Raw genomic sequence first — 15,990 nt, 5'->3', positions numbered from 1 at the left:
TAAAATAAAGCCAAAAAAAAAAAAAAAATCCCCAAACTGACCAACCATGGTTCAGTTTATATCTCCTAAAGAACAGGATATTTTTTGTTCTCTCTGAATGCTCTGTGAAGAACTTATCTAGTGATCAGGATTGCTAGATTGTAGATCCAGATCTGCAGCTGTTATCTGCACAGATCAGCTGCCAAATGCTTCCTAATGTTTCAGTTACTCACTCACAGCCAAAAGTAAATACCTATAAATTTACCCAAGAATCTTGAATGAAATATTTAGCACAATTAGAGATGCTCAAGATCCCTATTAAAAGACAGTATTTTCTTTGTGGTTTACTGAAGTGCATAGGACTCTTCAGATTTAGTCAAAATTTGCATTAGAGGTCTGCTCCTGTCTGCTCCTGTTCCTGTCAGTTATTCTGGCTTTTTCTAGCTTTCCCAAGAGAAGCCGCTAAACATTTCCAACCAAGTCCAACTCTTCCCTCACTTTTCCCCTAGCCATCCATCTTCCAGTAGGCTCCATGCTGATAGATCCCTGAGGTCACGCTTAACCCCAGAAAGAGTCCAAAGCTGCTGTGTAGATAGAGGAATCTGCCTGGGGAAGGCAGAGTGGTGTTATCGCAGCATGAGGGTCTCACAGGTCATTTAAAAGACTGACTTGGGGCGATGTTATTATTCTAAAAGGAAATGCACTCTCTTGTATATGCAGATTAATATCCAAGTTTGCAGAAGGAGCTCAATTCTCCAAAACCTTATTGGAAGCACTGCTAGGTACCACAGTATTTCAGCAAAACCCCATGAAACTTCTTCAGATAACAAATCCCAAGCCTAATTTTAAGTGCTTGCTGGGACAGACCCAAAGCTGAAATAAAGACCTGATCCCTATCACACACGCACGTGACCCATTCCTCTAACTGGTCGCAGAGTAAAAGTTGGAGGTACTGAACACTTCAACACTTACCTAGGCTTGGAGGGCACAGTGCTTTCCCATAATCAGAGGGAAGTGTTGGAATGTATTGTTGCTATGTTTTTTAAGACCTTTTGAAACTCTGGCCCTAAGGAAATGAGGAAATACAGAGATGAAGTTACATTGTTATTATTATTTCATATTTTTTGAATACAGGATTATGTGACTGGATTCATGTTATATTAGCTTTCTAAATCTTTAAAAACACACGGCCTATAGTGCAGGTTCAATGCTTTATTCGTTAAATTCATGTTTTTCTATTTAAAACATCCTGCCTATCTAGCAAGCATTCCTTTTTTCACTCTGTGCTTCTCACATACTCTTCAAAATATTCCTGTCTGAAAACACGTGTGTGCAAACTTTCCATTTCATAAATAAAAGATTTGCTTTTTGGGTAATAAATCAGTGTTTCCTGCTTTCCTTAATTTTAGACTTAACGCTGACAGCCACTCTCTGACCAAGTTCCCCAACACCCTCACACAATGAGCAGCCATTGCACAGTCTTAAAAACAGGTGGGCTTGGTCCCTTCAGACATGCAAGAAGTTATCCTGTTTTCCAGAGAAGTATTTTCAACACATGAATGTGTTTCCAGGTGCTTCAGGTAAGGGAAGCAATGTTCAGGTTACCCTTGAGGCTAGGAGTCTGATCTTGCACTCACATATGGCAATTTATGCGATTGCCAAGTCTATTGACTTCCATGGAATTGTCCTTGATTTTTGCCAGTCTCAGGAAGATCAGAGAAAGACTCATTAGGTTTATTGCTCCCTAAATCCCCAAACAAGAAAGATTATGATATTGCTACCACAAGAAACGATCTACTTGCCGTTATGACGCTGCAACATAGACCTTCTAGTGTTTTTTTTTCTTGCAGATATGAAGGCTCTTATGTTGATTTCTGAAACAATATTTGTATTTATATATTAACTTTTGTGAATATGTTGTGTAGTGTATAGTATGTAACAGAAAAGAGATGAAAAAATAACTCACTGATACTAATTAGCCAATTTGGTGGGGGTTACCTTCAGTGGAAATCACCTCTTTATATTCGGTTGACTGCCTTACACCATTGCATCAAATGTTATCATTGTATCCTCAGATACCTACAGGGATAAATGGAAATGACAACTAAAATGCCTAAGTCTTTCTTCTGATGGCAGGCCTAGCAGTTACCAGAGATGATCCCTTGGCGTCCTTACAAAGTACAGTTTTGTTTGCCCAGAAGCCTTGCCCCTTTGATATCTTTTTCCCCCCCTTTTCTCACTGTTGTCTTATTCTTCTGACAACTGTAGTTGTCCCAATTTGATTCCTTTTCTTCCTTTCCCAAGTTGCTGGGGTTCTCTTTGCATCTCAACATCTACCAACATATATGTCTTTCAAAAATCACTCTTTTCTGCTCCCGTTTTCATGGCTGAGTAAGGGAGAGAGTGCAAACTAATTAATTCCTAACTACCATCACAGTATTTCCTCAAATATCCTTAGGTAACTGCTTTTCTAAGATACTGTAAATAGGAAAAGAAATTGCTAGGATGTTTTCCTAGATTTCAAATAATTGCACAGTATTGCATATCCTGTTCAAAATAATACAATAATACAATGATACAATAAGCTGTTCTCTGTATTGTTGAAACGCAAACTACGTGAGCAAATCAATGCTTCTGTCTAACAGGACATCCTCCATAACACATGGGAAATTTCGCAACATCCAGAGGAATCATTCTACCAGCCTTTGAATATCTACTAAATAAAAGCCTTAAGCCATTCTTTGGAGAAGGCAGCAGTAGAGGGAAAGGCTTTGCCAGGCACCCTTTCCTCTGTGTCACAAGGGCCTCTAGTGGATTAGCAGCAACCAACAGAGAGCTCTATCATCCCCATGAGGCTGTCAGCTCCCCCTGGCACTAGTGGGGCTGCAGGGCCAGATGTAACCCCATGGGCTGGGAACCACTGATGTATTTCCTTTATGGTTTCCTTTAAAGTAAAGGGAAGAAAGCTACAGTCTGCTCCCAGGTGGATATAGCATTAGCCTCTGACTTTATCAACAGAAGATAACTGGTTTTGTAATAAAAAAGAGAAAAAATTCACTTATAACGGGCTTATTTGGCTTTGACCTCTTACTCATTTTAACTTCATCTGATGCAAATTTGTTAGTACAGTTTCTTTCTATTTGCTTAGAACAATGAGTACGTATTGAAGAGATGAGTAAAAATTCAAAGGAAAGACTGTTTGAATACAGTAAAGGACTTTCACAATACTACCTTTTAAAGGTCCACTGTCATGTTTGTGTAATTTATGCTTCCTGCGTCATAAAATACATTGCCTTATCACTGAAGATTTTGTGCCACTATTTGTCTGTTCATGGCATAGCAGTGAAAGCATTGCCAGACACAGTCGTCTTGAATTTTCATGTAGAAGTAAAGGTGGAGCATAATTCTCTGAAGAGCTACATATGGTCCTTCCTACAGCACTTATCACAAAGATCAGCACCATGGGTCTCATACCACACAACTCTAAGAGGGAGTAACCGCTTCCTTTGGGACCCCCTGAAGCTTGATGTTGTTTATACCTTTCAGGCACACTCAGTTGGAGTACAATCTTATGCAAGACCCTTTGCATTATTTTGATTCCCATGGCAGGAGGGTTTGAACTAGATGATCTTTAAGGTCCCTTTCAACTTAAACTATTCTATGATTATCTGAGTCACCACAGAAAAAGACCAGCCCTTATGGAAAAACAGTTTTCATCTTGCCATTGGGAGCGTGGAAGGGCAAACACAACACCAGAAGCTACTCTTGTTTCACAGTGGTGTTGATGGGCATGGGGCAGGCAAGGTGGTTGCATTGCCTCTCTTCCTTGGGAGTTTCACTGGCTTATAAAAGGTGATTTTCATTCCTCATTCTCAGGATGTTCTATAGGCACCTGTAGGTTAAACTAAGCACCTGATGTAAGGAACTTCTTTCAACAGGTACAACAAGAGTAAACAATTTCATAGACCTAAGTTCTCGGGAAACTTGCTGTGGTACCTGTGTTCTTTAGTTCCAGATATCCTGGAACTGGTAGGAGCATTTACAGCCTTAGTGTCAGTCAACGCATGGACCAGCATCTGCGCTCTGCAAAGAAGGCTTCTGTGCAACACAACTCCTTTAGAAACCTCAGATTCCTTGCAAATGAGAGAAGTTTAACTACTTCTAGCAGTTACATTCCCATGTTAGGCTGCTTTGATATTTAAAGAAGTTCTGTGTCCTGCTTTACCAAGGAAATAAAAAGCTAAAGCCTTATTTTTCTATCAGAGGGCCTCCACAGCAAAAAGATAGAAGAGGAGAAACAGAAAACACACAACACAAAGGCAGGCTTGTGTCTTTGCTGAATATTTTCATTGTTTTCCCTGTGGGGCCAGTGGGCTTTTACACACAGCACTAGCACATTTCATTTTGACAACGAGTCAGACTTTCCAAGTCACTACACCTTTCACAACACACTGCAAACTGTCGGTGTGGTAACTTCCTTAAGTTTAATGAAGTTACCTTATGAAATCTCTTGACAGAGCTGGCCAAAACCAAAAACAACAACTCCCCCAAAAAATAATAGCTTAAGGCCACTCAAAAAATAAGAGGACTCCCCAATGAAATGTGATACATACAATCTGAAAAACCCCTGAGGGGACAAGGATGAGTTGTGTGCTGATGAATGGTACAAACTTCTGGTTAAGATTGGATTTCTGCAGGCTGAACTCAACTTTCCAATGGACTGAATGTCTGCTGGCTCCCATTGTCAGCCCTGCAAGCCATGAGCAGACCATTAAGTTTGCAAAATCCAGGCACCAGGTTTGAGCCTGAAGAAAGCTCCAGGATTGATATCTTCTAAAAGACTCAAAGGTCTATTGCTATTTGAAGTCTAAATCTTTGGATGTTCTTTTGCACAGCCTAGCCTTCAGAACTGTTCCTAAGCACTCATTTAAAGAAAAATCTCATTTAAAAAAAAATTTCAGTCTTCTTTTTTTTTCCTAATGGTGGTCATATGATGAACCTAGACAGGTAACTTACCCTTCACTGTACAGCTGAAGAAATTCCAGGATAACAGTCATCAAAATTAAGGCATGTCTGTCAGTGACTAAAAACAGACACACATTTAGACCAGATTAAAAAAACATATATAATTTAAGGATTAGCAGGCTAGCAGAGTTGGAAGAATTTCAAGCTCTTTACTGGGCTCAGAAGGAAATCTCTTTTAATATTTCTTTTCATTCAGAACTAGTCAGGGATTAGTGGATTCAGAGGAACTGGTCAGTACTGGTGCATGAAAACTCTGGGGAATATCAGAAGTGTTTGTCGTGGGTGCTGTGGAAAGGAGAAGGTTTTACATCTTTATCTGCATTGTTTGAAGCCAAAACAAAGTATGTAAAAGGAGTGGGTTCTTCTTGCATGCTTTGTTTAGGTTGTATCATTGCTAATGTATAGATGCCTTTGCTTAGAAAATCTGGTGCCTGCAATTCAATGTTGTCTTGATGTTTTCTCCATTATGTTTTATTTTAGTTTTCTTCTGTAACTTTTGTATAGAGAATTTCCACACAAGACATCATCTGGGGAAATCCTCATTTTGATTATTGCTGGGCTAATCCTGTGCCATACTGCCTGTTGCCTTCAACACCAGAAGGTCCAAGCTCATTACAAACATTGAAAATTTTCAGTAAAAAGGGTCTTTAAAACAAACAAACCAGTCTTAGGGACAATGCTTGAGGTCTCTAGTAAGTGAGATATGTTTTTTGCTTTTTTGAAGATTTTTGTTTTGTTTTTAGTAATTGAAACAGCAAGTTTTTGTAGGCTGTGTTTTCTGTTCTTTGATTTTGAATGATTTTGTTGAAATAAAGAAGACAATTTTTTTTCAGAGGAAAAGAAATTCGATTTCCTGAACAGCTCTATAAATGATTGCAGAACCTGATCTGGGCTAGAAAAAAACCCTTTGGACTAGTCAAGCACAGGCAGAGAACTGAATCATCTTCCTGATAAAGTGTGCTCAGGTCTTGACAGGTGGTTTGTGTACTTGGAAATAAAGCAGGTCATGCTTGCATGCTCCCAAGATTTGACGTACCAACACACGAAACCAAGAACACCTCATTATCTTAAAAATATTGTACTTACTCAACTTTTTTTTTACTATAATATCTGCTAGGAGTAGAAGGGAGAGGTTAACAGATCATCACATATCAAAAATGGCTTTCAAGAAGCCGTCACTGCAGCCCTGATACTGTGCTGCTGAAGCTAGCAGGAGCCCAAGTGAGTGGGCTGAAGACTGCAGTGTTAAAGTTGTAATCAGCAAAGTTGAATTTCACTGTGCTCAGGAGGCAGAGACTTTGTTAAATCTAGGGGCAGAGGAAGGGCTTTCAGTGACAATGTTTCTGTGAGCCACTCTGATTTTCTGAGTCACAATTTCGCTATTTAAGTAGCAATGAAAAGGCTGCCTGTGTAACAGCTGGCTAATATTTGAATGATTAGACTCTGTATTTATCTCCATTACTAAATTTGATCAGATTAAATACGATGATAAGTAAACCCTGGTAAGATATTACCTCATTTGCGAAGAGCCTCTTTTAATCATTGAAAGAACTTCGTCAAGCGCTCTTTATAAAAAATAAACTCCACTACTAACAATATTTAAAAGAACTTCACATTCCCACTTTTAAAATCAGTATCCTCTATTTATCATATTTACTCACATGGGAAGGACCTAATTTTAAAACTCATCCCTTTGATTTTACATAGGAAAGATCATCACTGGATTTGAAGCCAATGTCAAGATACGACAGAAACATGACATGATCAAGCTGTAACAAAACATGACACAAAATCTTGAGCATTACTGCTGCTGTGTTGATAGTACTGAAAACAAGGCAAAGAAAACCGAAGACAGGTGCCCAGGGGACTACTTAATAGGGTGTGCAAACTCCCACATCATATGGTATATAACCCACAGATACTGCTGTGACTGAAACTATGTGAAAAGTTGTGCTTGGTGGATACTGGGACAAAATCTAACACTTAAAATACATTTTCTGTAGGCTAGCTCCAGATACCTTCAGCTTCCCTGAGTTCACTTGTACTTTCCAGTTTGCTTCACTAAAACTTCTATTTTCCTCTTTCCTTATCTGAATGAATCCAGTCCAAGACACTGATGTCTGGCCAGATGGGTTAATTCAAGAGGACATGAAACTATGTATGGCTGTGTTTATTTGTTTACAAAAGTCTCTGTCCATAAATTAAAACGCTCTCAAGAAAGCATGTGCAGACACACATGCACTCACACACACTTACGATTTTTCACACCCCGTAGAAGAGAATCTCAAGCACTTTACAAATCTTTAAGAGTGCATTGCACTCCAGGAAGATGAGTAATGACTGAGAACACATTTGCAGGACCTCAATTTCGCATCACACATCACATTTCTGTGTCTGCTGTGGGAATTGCCCAGCAGCATTTAAGTAGAAGTTCATTCAGCCCAGTAGTCCATCTAATTGTGAGAACATGATCCATTGGTCCTTTTTAAGTATTACAAAAATACAAGGCAGCAGCATTCTTTATTCATTCTACTAGTTTTTAAAATTCTTAGTGTTTCTTGTATCAGCCTTCCCTAAATTGAAGAATTCCACACTTTTCAGCTATTCCTATTTGGAAGTTGTTCAGTAATCCCTGTCCTGCTCTGAAGAACACATTGAGTTTATCTTTACTATTACATGAAGGAAAGACCATATTTATAAAAAAAAATTAAAAAATATTTATTTGGCATTCAAAATTAGTATCTATAGGGCATGCTGCAGAATTCTGTAAGAGCCATGAACTAAGGGTGTGCAAGATTAGCAGTGAGATGTCATACAAACCAACTCTCTTTCAAAATCAATTTGCCAAACATCTAATTGATGGCTTTTGAAAACCTGGACCTAAAAGATTGCCTACATAGTAACAAAGGAAATCTGTAACAGAGCCCAGAATAGATTCCCAGTCTCTTCTATTCCCATGTTTACTGTTTCTCCGAAGTCCTTGCAGTCCTGAAAGCCCAGAGACAAATTCCAATTGAACTCTCTCTCCCACATGGCAATACTTGACTATGTTGTCAGCCTCTTCAGGACTAAGTGAAGATGGAACGTGATGGTCCAATTTATCTGAGCTCAAAATGAGACTTGAACATCTTTATTAATATTTCTTCTCTCCAGCAAAAGCACAAATGGAAGCCTAGCTCTGTCTTTAAATAATTCCAGGATAGTTCCATTTCATCGAGGTTGGTGGAAATTTTTTCAGAAACAGCATGGACCTAAAGTGACATGTTTATGAGGTGAAAAAAGTCAGTGGAGAGACTGTCACAGGGATCTCTGTTTATTAGATAAATGTTCTCATGATCTCATGACACGTGACATTTGGGGCTTACTCTAGGAAAGAACCCCACAGAATCACAGAATCACAGAATCACAAGGTTGGAAAAGACCCATTGGATCATCGAGTCCAACCATTCCTAACACTCCCTAAACCATGTCCCTCAGCACTTCATCCACCCGTTCCTTAAACACCTCCAGGGAAGGCGACTCAACCACCTCCCTGGGCAGCCTGTTCCAGTGCCCAATGACTCTTACTGCGAAGAATTTTTTTCTGATATCCAACCTGAACTTCCCCTGATGGAGCTTCAGGCCATTCCCTCTTGTCCTGTCCCCTGTCACTTGGGAGAAGAGGCCAGCTCCCTCCTCTCCACAACCTCCTTTCAGGTAGTTGTAGAGAGTAATAAGGTCTCCCCTCAGCCTCCTCTTCTCCAGGCTAAACAACCCCAGCTCTCTCAGCCGCTCCTCGTAAGACTTGTTCTCCAGCCCCCTCACCAGCTTTGTTGCTCTTCTCTGGACACACTCCAGAGCCTCAACATCCTTCTTGTGGTGAGGGGACCTGCTGGTGACCCCATTTCTGATACAAGCCAAGATGCCGTTGGCCTTCTTGGCCACCTGGGCACACTGCTGGCTCATGTTCAGTCAGCTGTCAACCAGCACCCCCAGGTCCTTCTCTTCCGTGCAGCTCTCCAGCCATTCTTCCCCCAGTCTGTAGCACTGCATAGGGTTGTTGTGCCCCAAGTGCAGGACCCGGCATTTGGCCTTGTTAAACCTCATGCCATTGGTCTCGGCCCAGCAGTCCAGCCTGTTCAGATCCCTTTGCAGAGCCTCCCTACCCTCCAGCAGATCAACACTTCCTCCCAGCTTAGTGTCATCTGCAAACTTGCTGAGGGTGCACTCAATGCCTTCATCCAGGTCATTGATAAAGACATTGAACAGAGCTGGACCCAGTACTGAGCCCTGAGGAACTCCACTTGTGACTGGCCTCCAGCTGGAGTTAACTCCATTGACCACCACTCTCTGGGCCCGGCCATCCAACCAGTTTTCAACCCAGGAGAGTGTGCGCCTGTCCAGGCCAGAGGCTGACAGTTTCTGAAGCAGAATGCTGTGAGAAACTGTGTCAAAGACTTTACTGAAGTCCAAGAAGACTACATCCACAGCCTTTCCCCCATCCAGTAGTCGAGTGATTTTGTCATAGAAGGTGATCAGGTTAGTTTGGCAAGATCTGCCTTTTGTAAACCCATGTTGACTGGGCCTGATCACCCGGTTCTCTTGCATGTGCTTCATGATAGCACTCAAGATTACCTGTTCCATGACTTTCCCTGGCACTGAGGTCAGACTGACAGGCCTGTAGTTCCCCGGATCCTCTCTGCAACCCTTCTTGTATATGGGCACAACATCAGCCAGCCTCCAGTCCAGTGGAACTTCCCCAGTCAGCCAGGACCTCTGGAAGATGATGGATAGGGGTTTGGAAAGGACATCCGCCAGCTCCTTCAATACTCTTGGGTGGATCCCATCCGGCCCCATAGACTTGTGGGAGTCTAGCTGGGCAAGCAAGTCTGTAACCGCCTCCTCTTGGATCACGGTTCATTTTTGTCCATTATTTTTGCTTTGGCAAATCTCTCGTAGCTTTATCAACATGCATACAGACACTTATTTGTAAGGTTCTCTTATTTTCCTATAGCTTCACTGTAAGACTTAGGTTTACTTCCAGCAAAACCTGAAATTTGCATATTGCAGTTTAGCAAAATAATTTTAGTCTCTACTTCTTCTCAGTTAACACACTTTCCCTATAAGTAAGTACAGTAGAAATAAGCTCCACAGTACATAGGAAAATATTTTATTTTAATATGAGCACAATTTCTTACAATTATGTTGCAACTCAGTAAGAAGAAAAGATCCTTTAAGAAAAAAGCTACTGCATAAAAGATTAATCTGCACAAATGTTTATCATCTGGAATATCATCTGCTTTTCCTTTTTTTTTTTTAACTTTCAGTGCAAACAGATGTCTAAGGAATCCCCTTTTTTCATAATTTTCAGCAACATGTTATAGATATTCTATGTGCAGTATATGGAAGAAAAGCAAAATCTACTTTTGGCAGGTTCAGTCTATCAAGTTCATAAACTTTACTGTGTCTGTCTTGTCCAAGATTAGAGACAACCTGCTCCAAGTCAGTTTCCCATTTGCACTTAATTAGGGAGTTCATTTTGGAGGTCAGTGAAAAATAGCAGAGTACGTTTTCATAATAACTCTCCTCACAACAGAATTATTTCTTAGGCACTTGTCCAATTTTCTCTGGAACAAGGGCAAGAAAAGTGGGGACACAAAATAGAGCTAGCGGATACCTTATCTGGAACTACCCAGCATGTTGTCTGTTACCCAGGGAACGCATAGTACCTTCTGGATCTGAGAAAAGAAGCCAAATGTTGCATCTTTTTAAAACAATTTTCCTAACCATACAGTTTCATTTTTTTTCTAGCTGGGACAGATTTTGAAAAGGTTCTGAAAGACAGGAGACAGTCTGCCCAAGGAGTTCCTCAGCATCATCCTTACATACATACACACATTTTAATTGCTGCGGGTAATGAAGTGCCCTGTGAGAAATGCCAGCCATGGACTTGGATTCATGAGGAAACTGTAGTGAAGAAGGAGTTGAGCAGCAGCAGGGCCGTTTCATGCTGTATCAAGCTGGTGGCATCATCTGCAAGAGGAGGAACACTTCAAATGGACCCTATCAGCCACATCATGAAATTCCTCAGAGGCACTTTCAGCATGAATTTGTGGTTATCAAGCAGCTGAGACTGGCCAAGTTAGGCTCCATACCTGAACTTCTCTGAAAGTCTAAGGGTGTATGGATCCTGGATTCTGAGCTGATGTCAGCTTTATTTTATAATTTTTCCTTAAGCTTGGATGAATAAAAACTATTTTGTAAAGTATGAAATATCTTCTCAGAAGAAGACATTCCCAGAGCTGCTTTGTCAGCCAGATTCCAACATGCATCTAGTAAGCAGCAGAAACAACAGGCTGCAGGGACTTGACATGAAATACTTTGAATCTAATGTGGGATTGGGGCAAGGAATTAGATGATTTTGTGTTTTATTAAACAAATGAACCACCTGTCACAGATTCTAATACATGGGAGTATGATTTCTTCAATCAGAATCTGGTCAGGTGGGTACAATCTTAATTTCTCTGCTGTGGTTATTGCCACTGTGAACAAATAAGGGAAAAAGTGAGAAAACCCTATAGCCTATTGGTCAATGTAAAACTCAGGCAAAAGTGTCTTATGCTTTGACCTATGAATTGTGGTTTTATTTGGTATTACAGAAGATATGTTTGACCTGTGCAAAACAATTAATACCTGCTCAGACAATTTCTGCACTGTCCAGATTACTGAATTCTGCTACATCTGATGCCTGGCCTCTCTGAAAGTCCACACCTAACAATACCTAATATCTTGTTCAAAGTCTCACCTACAGTGGGTAGGCTCTGGGACCTATGGTTCAAATCAGTTCATTAGACAAGGGCAAAGACCACATCAAAACAACTGGCTTTGTCTTTATATTTTAGATCTTTATTTTTCATTGATTGGAGGAAAGGTGCCTAGTTTTCCACATGCCATCCTTGGTTTTGGGAAGTGAATCCAATTATTTTATCTATAAGGTTATATATGGCAAAGTCAATGCCAACAGCGAACTTAGAAAGAAATAGGGTACCCATTGTGACAATCTTTAGGAGCCACTGACTTAAAGGTCAGGGCTTTTGCTTTTAACCTTTTTCTTCTGGACTGTACAGTGAAGACGTTATAAACACATTTCCTTGTCATCTTAGACAATATTCTATTCTAAAGAGCTAGTTTTTGTGCCATACAGGGAATGAATTTTGATTCACTTTGGGCCTCATTCTCTGTTCCTTTACAAAGACCCCGGTTGAAGGCTCCATTAACCTGAAAGCAGATGAAACGTAGATATAAGGGTAACTTGGATCACTGTCTCAGCCTCCTGCCTGACAATGATTTGCTCCAAGACAGAGGCACAATCATGTACACAAAAAGGCAGCAGTTTGTAAAGGTCTTGTAGACAAATCACTTGGGAACAAAGGCTGCCTAATAAAAACTGTGGCCAGAGGAACTTACTCAGTGGTTCCTTTTTTTTTTTTTGGTTTGTTATTAAAAGGAACACAACATAGCAATTTTATTTAGAACATTGAATCAAGGAAGGCCGTAACTGTTGTAGGTGCTTCCCTAGATCAGGTTTCATTTTCTTTCTTGGCTCAACTTCATTCTTCTGAATAAAGGAAGAAAGATGTAAAGAGTTGTTCAAATCATCTTGCAACACCGTATCACATGTCAGATCATTTACACTCACAGTCATGTCAAGCAAACAGACATTTCAAATTGATCAATGCAGTAATTGAAACAGCAAGAAGAACTGGAGTCTATTTTGTCAGCAATAGCATTCTTTATGAGACTGAACAGTGATGCCTTAAAATGAGATGTATCCAGGGAAAGCAAGCTTCCTGAAAATGTTGTAGCCATTACTTTAAAATAATATTATTTAGCCTTCATGCTCTATCCCTTACGGGTTTTCAATTCCCTAGCAAACTTTCTTTCCTACACATCTTTGATCCTGGTCTCAAAAACCTGACATTTTCATTTTGCAAAGGCTGAATATACAATGGACTAGTCAAGGATAAGGGCTAGATGCCCCAAATTGGTGCAAATTGGTACTGCTCCATTCCTTCCACACTGATTTACTGAAGAAAAGGAGCTGACTTAAAGCCTTGGTTGCTTTGCTTTGCTATTTTGTGCAAACACTTCAGTTTTAGTCTTACTTCCTAAGGAAATTGAGTTTATGCAATCATGTTCTCACTGCATGTGTATGCAGATATGTGTGTGAGTGTATGAGTGAGTATTTGTTTGTCCTTTCCCTCAATTACTTTTGAACCTGGCAGTCCATCTCAATTGGACTTGAAGAGGGCATGCGCTTCAAAAGCAGCAAAATTTCTGAAGACACCATGCTAGTGTTCTTACTGAGGAAAAAGCTGATGAGCTGAGTCCATGTAGCCTTCAGCAAATTTGCACTGGCAAGGACTTCTTGGACATAACTCCACCAGTCCTGGCCCTTTTGGAGTCACTTGTTCACCTAAGTGAGCATCAAAACTTGAGTACCCAAAGCTCAGACTAACCTTTTTTAACTGGACCAATGTTTCTGAAGGTCTTGGTTGGCCTGGTTTTCTGTATTTGCTTCAGAGCATACATACACTAATTATCTTATCTGGTTGAAATCTTTAAACCTCACCTGGCATTCGTAAGTTTAGCACCACCACTCCCTTTCTTCCAGCTGTTGAGCAAAACAAAATCAGGCATAGCATTTCCCATGGTCCTGTGTTAAGTTGCACTTATTTTATTCTGCTCTTGCCAAGGGTCTCAGACAGAAAGATCAGAGGGCAAAGGGAAAATTATAGATGCTAATTCACAAACAACCTCATAAAACTATCCTTATTATCCTTATGAGGCCTTTAAAAAAAAAGAACAAAATAACTGCTTCACTGCTGAATATTTGTGATAAATGAAGTGACTCTTGGGGGTGGGAGGGATAAAGGTAGCAGGCTTCATTGCTTAATGAAGTGATGTATTTAGCAAGAGTGAAAGAACTGCAAAGAAAATTATGTGAGAAAAAAGGCTCACCATTTGCCAAACCAAACCAATAAATAAATAATCTTTGTGGTTGGCAAAAAAACCACACGACACCAAACAAACAAAAAATGAACTGTTAGTTAAGCTTTGTTTAATAAATATGGGACAGGGAAGTTATGACAAAAGGCAGAAATGGAAGTCTAAGATATACTTGAATAAAATACGATCCGAAACAGAATGGTAATCTGGTATGCAAATGATGCCTATATGAGATTCAAAAAACTGTAGGGAGAACAGTGATTTTTTTCCCATTCAAAACAGAAAAGCAGGTGGTGTTCTTCAGCAATCTTTTCATTTAATTCATGAGACAGTTTATGCAACGAAAAGAAAATACTGAGAGCACCTTGACCCACAGTAGTACAAAAGGCTCTTTTCCTATGTCTGAGATAGATCTTTTCTATGTGGAGCAGCAGGTAACGACAAATGAAAACCGTAATACTTTCACATCCTGAAGTGCTTGGCTGAATTCGGAATCAGTATTTTATGGAAACAACCTCTGGATTACACGTATTTTTTAAACCTCTGGGCACCATTAAGTTAAGAGTGAAGCACAGATTTGTCCACTTCTGGTGACTGCCTGATAAGGAAATAGGTGGATGGCGGCCAGCTAGCCAGCTATGATCCCCTCCATTGTACTTATCCCTCTATTGATTTAAGCAAATGTGAACAGACTTTTCTCTTGCATAGCAAGACTTGCTGACTGCTCATAGTGATCTCATTCATATATAGTTATTTTGGCAGACAGTTAAAAATTTTTAAAGGGCCAACAAGAATAACTGTATGAGGCTGTTTGTGAATTAGTATCATTTTTTTGCCCTTTGTCCTCTAGTCTCATATTTAGCTTGGGCCCCCTGTCAAGTGTTGGACAAAAGGAGCACAAGTCAGCATAAAACCCTGGGAAGTGCCGTGCCTCCCTTTGCTCCTTGCTACAGCTGGTCTTCTGCTGGTTAATTGGTATGGATTTGTGCATGGAGCTCTGACTGTAATACCAGATGAAGACATAGTCCTTCAAATGATGCTAGTTTGTGAGTACTAATTGTCCTGTATCTTTTGACATGAACACAGATTAAAGAAACCATGCCATCTACACTGAGGTGTGTCAGGTAAAATTTGACTGAACCACTCTGTTCAATACTTTTATAGAAGTTTCATCATTCTTGCTGTACAGAAGAAAGCAATTGAGACAGAGGGAGCTGAAACGACTTGTCCAGCTTGATCTGTATTTGTGAAGTTCCTAGTTCAGAAAGAATAAAAAATTTTCAAAACGAAACTGAATGCAAAGAAACTGCAGAACAATTACCCTGCATCTCTTTTAAAAATAAAGAAACAGAGGGGGAAAGTGTAGTGTTTTAGCCTCAGAGCTTCCTTAAGAGCTGAACGTACTTAGGACCTTCATGAGGAAGGTACAGCTCATGCAGGTATCTGCCTCACTTGATACAGATACTGAGAAACCCTAGGTAATTTCTTTTTTTTTGTTCCAGATCCTCTTAGTAACTTTCAGGACTTCTTTGGATCCAGCTCCTCAAACATGGTTAGACATTAAGGTTTTCTGCATCAAAATACTTGAGGATGTGAGTGTTTACATCCCTGAACTTCAGCTACCCTTGGGTGTAACGAGCGCAGTTACACTGCTGTACAGGCACACTGTGAGTTCAACTATATTAAAATATGGGGGTTTTAACTTAGATTTGAAAGCTGCAAAGAATTTCAAATTGATATGAAATTTGCAGAACTGAACGTACAAATTGCCACAGTTGGCCAACCATGGTTTGATATCTAAGGATCTTTCATCAGCAAATATCTAAATGCACAGTAACAATGTAGAGTTGCTTTGATGCGACTAAGCCCCTTAGGAAAAAAGAAAGAATATTTCTCCAGATTATTCAAATTACTTGTAACAGCAAAACTGAAGTATAACTTGTTAAAATGTGATAAATGACCTTTATTGCAAGATATCCAGTGCCCCCAGGAAGAGGA

Source organism: Cuculus canorus, chromosome 3 (genome assembly GCF_017976375.1).
Source record: "Cuculus canorus isolate bCucCan1 chromosome 3, bCucCan1.pri, whole genome shotgun sequence".
Taxonomy (NCBI): Eukaryota; Metazoa; Chordata; class Aves; order Cuculiformes; family Cuculidae; genus Cuculus; species Cuculus canorus.
This window is presented reverse-complemented; position numbering follows the sequence as displayed.